The 5991-nt window shown below is 47.7% G+C and overlaps 1 long non-coding RNA gene across 1 annotated transcript; it reads left to right on the forward strand.

The window, feature by feature from the left end:
• Positions 1-246: 246 nt before the first annotated feature.
• LOC146892530 (uncharacterized) lies at positions 247-4203 on the forward strand. Its single transcript, XR_015004377.1, has 3 exons — positions 247-386; positions 3637-3741; positions 3991-4203. It is a non-coding gene; the product is annotated as an uncharacterized LOC146892530 (long non-coding RNA).
• Positions 4204-5991: the final 1788 nt, after the last annotated feature.

Here is a 5991-nt window from a genome sequence, read left to right on the forward strand (position 1 = left end):
TTAGTCTTCTCTCTCCAGGTCAGGAGGAAAAAGGCACCTGTAGCCAGGAGAAGACATATGCCTTTCCCCTCAGTCTTCCTCCCCTTGTTAATTTCCTAGTATCTAAGTAGACTCCATGGATGTTGTCCTTGGGAATTTGCTGCTCTCTGGAAAATACCTCCTTGGATGATCAGTGGGTGCTGTGGGACAATGGTCTGTATTCTGTCAATTGTGTTTTAAATAAACGCTGATTGGCCAGTAGCCAGGTAGGAAGTATAGGTGAGACAACCAGACAGGAAGAAGAGGCAGGTCAATGAGAACAGGAGAATTCTAGGAAGAGGATTCTGCTTTCTGCAATCCTATCCCAGCCACAGAAGAAGCAAGATGTGACTGCCCCACCAAATAAGGTACCAAGCCACGTGGCTAACATAGATAAGAATAATGGGCTAATATAAGTTATAAGAGTTAATAAGAAGTCTGAGCTACTAGGTCTATCAGTTTATAACTAATGTAGACCTCTGTGTGATTTCTTTGGGACTTGATGACTGCGGGAACCGGGCAGGACAAAGACAAGGAGGGACAGAAAACCTTGACAACAAACGGTGTGCCAACGTGAGGCTGACCAAATCTACTTAAAAGCCTGAGAGAGCTTGGGAAGTTATTCTAGATAAAAAAAAATAGAGTCAAGCATGGTTTCTTGATAGCAGCTCTTTCTTGGGTGGGCTCTGCCTGCTAGAGGCAAGCGCTCTCATTTAAGAGAGGCTTCCTGACTCAGCTTTAACTGCAAAACCTTGCAGTTCTTTTAAGAGGTCCTGCCACTAAACACTTTAATGGTGTTGATGAGAAACTGACGGCATACTTTTTGGTGGTAGCAGGGACCTTGAAACACTTGAGTTCTACAATCAGAACAGATTCAAGACTGTTGCCTGAGATGATCAAGCCTTACAGCATACTTCAGCCAGGACTTGATCATAATTCTAAATTTTCTTTAGGTCCCCATAAGATTATCAGTGCCCCAAACCAGCAGGAAATAGCCTGGAAAACTATGCCCACATCCCCCAAAAATGGACAATGGATAATGGTCAGGAGAAAAGCCAAACAAAGAATATTAGATTCAGAATTCTTGTTTTGTTTTGTTTTTTTAAAAGAGGGGGAAGTGGTGTGGGATAATGGTCTGTATTCTGTCAATTATATTTTAAGTAAACGCTGTTTGACCAGTAGCCAGGCAGGAAGTATAGAACCAGGTGTGACAGAAAACCCTGACAACAAGTGGGTTCCTCAGGAGAAGACCCAGCATCCCACCAACATGTCCAAGGCTTAGGTCAATGGCACTCTGTGAAGACTAAAGAGAAAAAGCCTAGTCAATGTGACATGGTCAGGGAGAAATGGGGCCCAGCATACAGAATGTCTGTGTCAAATTTGGTCACCAGCAAGTGTTTTCTGCTCATGTGGTCATGGGGTCAGACAATCACTGTAATGGATTTGCGAGCTGCCTGGCAGGCAGGGGGCAGGGGGTCCTGAGAGGAGCCAGTCCTGGGCAGGGCCTGGGCGCACTACGCAGCAGGTCTCCAAAGGTGGTTGATCCCCTGGGCATCCCTGGCGGCTAACCATGTGGGCAGCGGGTGGGCAAGGGGCAGGCAGATAGGCACACCATGCAAATGGGTTTGCTGAAAGCTGCCAGGGTCCCAAAAGCAGCCAGTCTTAAGCAGGGACAGTGAATGAGACCACACAGCAGACAGATAAACATATCATATAGAGTAAAGTTAGACATTTATTAGATGGGTTGTGGAGGGGAAAGAAAAAGGAGAGAGAGAGAGAGAGAGTGCGAGAGAGAGAGAGAGAGAGAGAGAGAGAGAGAGAGAGAGGGAGAGGGAGAGGGAGAGAGAGAGAGAGAGGAGAGAGGGAGAGAGGCTGCCTCTCGGAGAGAGGGGACTGGAAGAGAGAAAGTGCAGGTCTGAGGCTGCAAGCAGGAAGGGAGTGGGTGTGGCTTGTCTCTTAAAGAAACAGAACAATCATTACCGTCACACTACTGTTTGAGATGACTAGTCTGTACTTTGTCCTTCTGCCCAGAGCACTGTAGGAATTTATGTTATAGCTCTGAGTTTAAAGGTATTTTCAGCCAGGTGTCCTCTAGTATTTGTCTTCAAGTATGTTCAGGAGAAAGCAACATTTTACTCTCTCACTGGACACATTGTAGCCAGAAATTTGGTGGTCGAAGACTTTGCAAATCATATTAGTTGTTGGTTTTCCAGACGTCTTAGGTTTTACACACACACATACACACATCCCAAATTATTTAATTAATAGATAAATAAATGTTCATTTGCACTTAAAACAACACTTCCCCATCCTGAGAAGGAGCATTGCCCACCAACAGTCTCTTTCCCTCTATCTCTCTTCCCTCTGCCAGTGCGAAGAGCAGGACCGGACACTAATATAGGAAATGCATCTGGACCATTAGCAAGAAACTACAAATCCCCCCATGCTCTCTCCAAACTGCTCTGTCCACTCTTTTTCCCCCCATGCTCTCCGTACATAACAGAGAGACATGGCTCTCAACAGGCTGTCCTTAACACTTGACTCTGGTCACATGGACACTGTTTAAATCAAGAGTGACTAGCCTTCCTGTCTACTTTACTCCTTCATCCACACCTACAGCCATCTGCCTACCACATCTCTGGTGCTTGAGAAAAGTCCCACCGACCAGAACAGGTTTCCACGGTTATGTGAAGTCAGCATTGGCTTTCACTGGCTCTGATTGATGCTCCAGCTTCAGATCATGTTTCTGAGGCTGAATGCTACAGTATTCATTCCTAGTCAGCTCCCAGAGCTGAGTCATGGTCAGGGGATGTGCTGCCTAGGGGCTGACTGAATCTGGCACATCAAAGTCCAGAGTACACCTGAAGAGAACAGACTTCCTCAGCTCAGTAAGAGTTAGGATGGGGAGAAAAAAATATGTATCGCAGCGAGGTCACGAGGAGAGCAGGGTGGTAGGGAGCAAGGGCAGGGGTCAGGCTGGGGGCCAACACAGAGGATCCGAGCAGGCTCCCAGAACAGAAATCCGACACAATGCTGCTCTGTATAGCTGACTCTGTGCTGGGTACACGCACACAGAATAAAGGCAGTTATCCGTAGCTATTGTAAAAGAAGACCTAAGCCCCTCACCAGCTTCCCGAGCGAGCTGTGATTGGCCCTGGTCCCCACTAGAGTTCAGGTTCATCTTCTTCCTGTCAGCCAACCTTGTGCCACAGACATCCTGGACACAGCTGTCTGCCAAGGATCTCCACATGGGGCTCAGATAAAGTAATATGGAACAGAGACGTGAGGGGGGCTCAGTGTAGATGTGTATGGCACAGGCAGCCCCGTGACAGAAGCAGCAGGCTGCAAAAGCCCGGCCACCATGCCTTGGCACAGGGGAATCTGGATTAGAATGATGTGGGGATTTGGTTGAGATGGAGCGATGCAGGGAACAGTGGTGACAAAGGGCTTGACCGGCCAGAGAAAGGTCTGGATTTGACTCAAAGCAATAGACTAGGAAATGTTTTCAAAAGCTTACAAAATTGAAGAGTGAAGGTCATAAGGGGTGGACAGAGAGAATGTGTGGCCCGAAGGACTGAGATGTGGTCCTGGCTCTGTCTGCTCCCCACCCCGCCACAGGTACGCTGCAGTGGATCCTCTGAGCAGAAGCAGAAACCCCGGCGAGAGACCCCAGCTTCTTCTCTCTGTTCACTTGGCCCATGTACCGTCTAGGCCTGTCTCCAGGTAGGTAAAGTGTCCATGTCCCCTTCTCCTGGGCCTAGAGGAAGGGAAAAAGCACACGGTGGCCCTGGTTGGTCGTGCTTCTCAGGACACAGCCATTGTGTGGACAGCAGGAGGGGAGGGGAGGGGACAGAGGACGGAAACTGCTGCCGCTTTCAGATGGAGCCCAGCCAAAGGACAGTCGGTGGGGAGGACCGCTTTCCCTGCCTCCCCTCTGGAGCCCCGCCCTTGCTCCTCCTCCTTCCACTCCAGGTGTCATTGTCCAGTCATCAACTCAAGTGGCTCTGACTTGGCTTCGTGACAAGAATCCTGATCAGACTCCTCAGCATGGACAGTGACCATGTCTACCCGTTCTCCACTGGACACCACAGGCCTGTCATTCTCAGTGATCTAACTTTGAGAATTCATCTGCCCTTCCTAAAGAGCATGATAGTCTAATTACAGCTAATGCAATTCAAAAAATAATCTCTATAGCAAATTTCTGTCCAGCACATTCAAACAAACCACAGTTAAAAGATTATAATGTGTGTAGGGAGGGGAGGGGTGTGTGTGTGTGTGTGTGTGTGTGTGTGTGTGTGTGTGTGTGTGAACGTGTGTGTGTGTAGGGGGGGACCCTAAAGGCAAATAGCATGAGCGATAAAAATGATTTAAAACTTCAGCCTTCCCAGGATTCAGAGAAATGCATATTGAAGCAGTCAGCTTTTAGTGGACAGAAGCCATGTTATTTAGAAAATGGGGGAATGAACTGTGTCACACTGATAATATTAAAAATTTCTGTCACCTTTCTGGAGGAGAAGCTAACCAGAGGCAGCAAAATTTTCAAAAGCTATGTATCACCAAAATTCTTTCACTCCAAAGAGTAAGTTCCTAGGAAATTCTGAGACAGCTCCACAAGGACATCTACCCAGGAGTTTACAGGAAAGCAGGTCAAAACGGACGGCACACGTTGTGCTATGTTGTGCTATGCAGGCCGGGGATCACGCGTTAGCAAAAGTCGTTGTTGATGAGGAAAGGGCCACTGCACAGGAAGCGAAAAAATTAGATGACAAAAGCATACAGAGGTGTTGGGTACAAGTTTCTGAGTCTATTTCTTAGGTAATGAAGGAAAAAAATATGGAAAAACATGTGTGCTAAAAGCAAATCACTCCAGGCTTCCTCGGATTAAGGACTTTTGTTTGATTTTTCTACTTCTCTGATTTTCCATAATCTCTGAATTTTAAGTATTGGACATTAGTGATTTCTGAAATCGGATAAAAGCAGCAAAGGCTCTGAGAGGTGAGATGGAGTGTGAACTGCGGCTTTCAACGGACAAGAGCCCCCCCACCCCCCCCCCACCCCGCCCGCCCTTCCTCCTGCCCCCTCCCCTCCTCTCGTCCTCTCCAGACAGGATCAGGATCAGGATCAGGCCTATGAGCATCTATTCTGTTTTCAAAAGCTTCCAATGAGGTTTCAACATTTCCCTTGACAGTTAATTCCTGGCTTTATCAAATCCACCAGGGAAAGAGATTTCTCCTGTGTTTAATCTGAACCTCGGTCCTGCAGCTTGGGCTGTTGCTTTTCTCCTCCACCTAGCAGTCAAAACAGAAAACAATGACTGCCATTGATCCTAATCAAGAGAAATTGTTTTCCACAATGCCTAAAACTCCAAACACCCTAGAAGTTAAACATGCATGTACTCTCTCTCTCTCTCTCTCTCTCTCTCTCTCTCTCTCTCTCTCTCACACACACACACACACACACACACACACACACACACACACACACACGTCAGGACATTCTAAATTGGCAAAATTTCACGATCAAATGCTAAATTCTGGGCCTGAGGCTCCAGGGGAAGGAGCAGCCCTTCAGTCCCCACCCTGTCCTTGCCTGCTCAGAATTGCAACACAAGGTCACATGACGTGTTCTTTCTAGAGCTGAGGCTTCCAGGAGCCTGCTGAGCAGGAAGGAGGGCTGGAGACTTACAGGAAGCTACCTTGGACTGTTCCCGGTGAGTAGTGAGATTCAGGCAGCATCCCTTGACAGAAGGAAAGAGAACAACATTTGGCTGACCCCACCGTGGTATGGAAGACACGGGCCAACAGGAGCCTCAGCCTGAACTTCCCTGATGTCTGTCTCTCTCCCTCTTCTTTCGCTGTCTGTCCATCCTTAGGTTCCTCCCTCCATCCTTTCCTGTAATCTGCTGTTCTTAACCTCAGCACAGCTGCGGCGTTTTGTTCATTTCTTATGTGCTAAACCCTGTGTTAGAAACAC

Source organism: Myodes glareolus, chromosome 11, assembly GCF_982192425.1.
Source record: "Myodes glareolus chromosome 11, mMyoGla1.1, whole genome shotgun sequence".
In the NCBI taxonomy this organism is placed as follows: Eukaryota; Metazoa; Chordata; class Mammalia; order Rodentia; family Cricetidae; genus Myodes; species Myodes glareolus.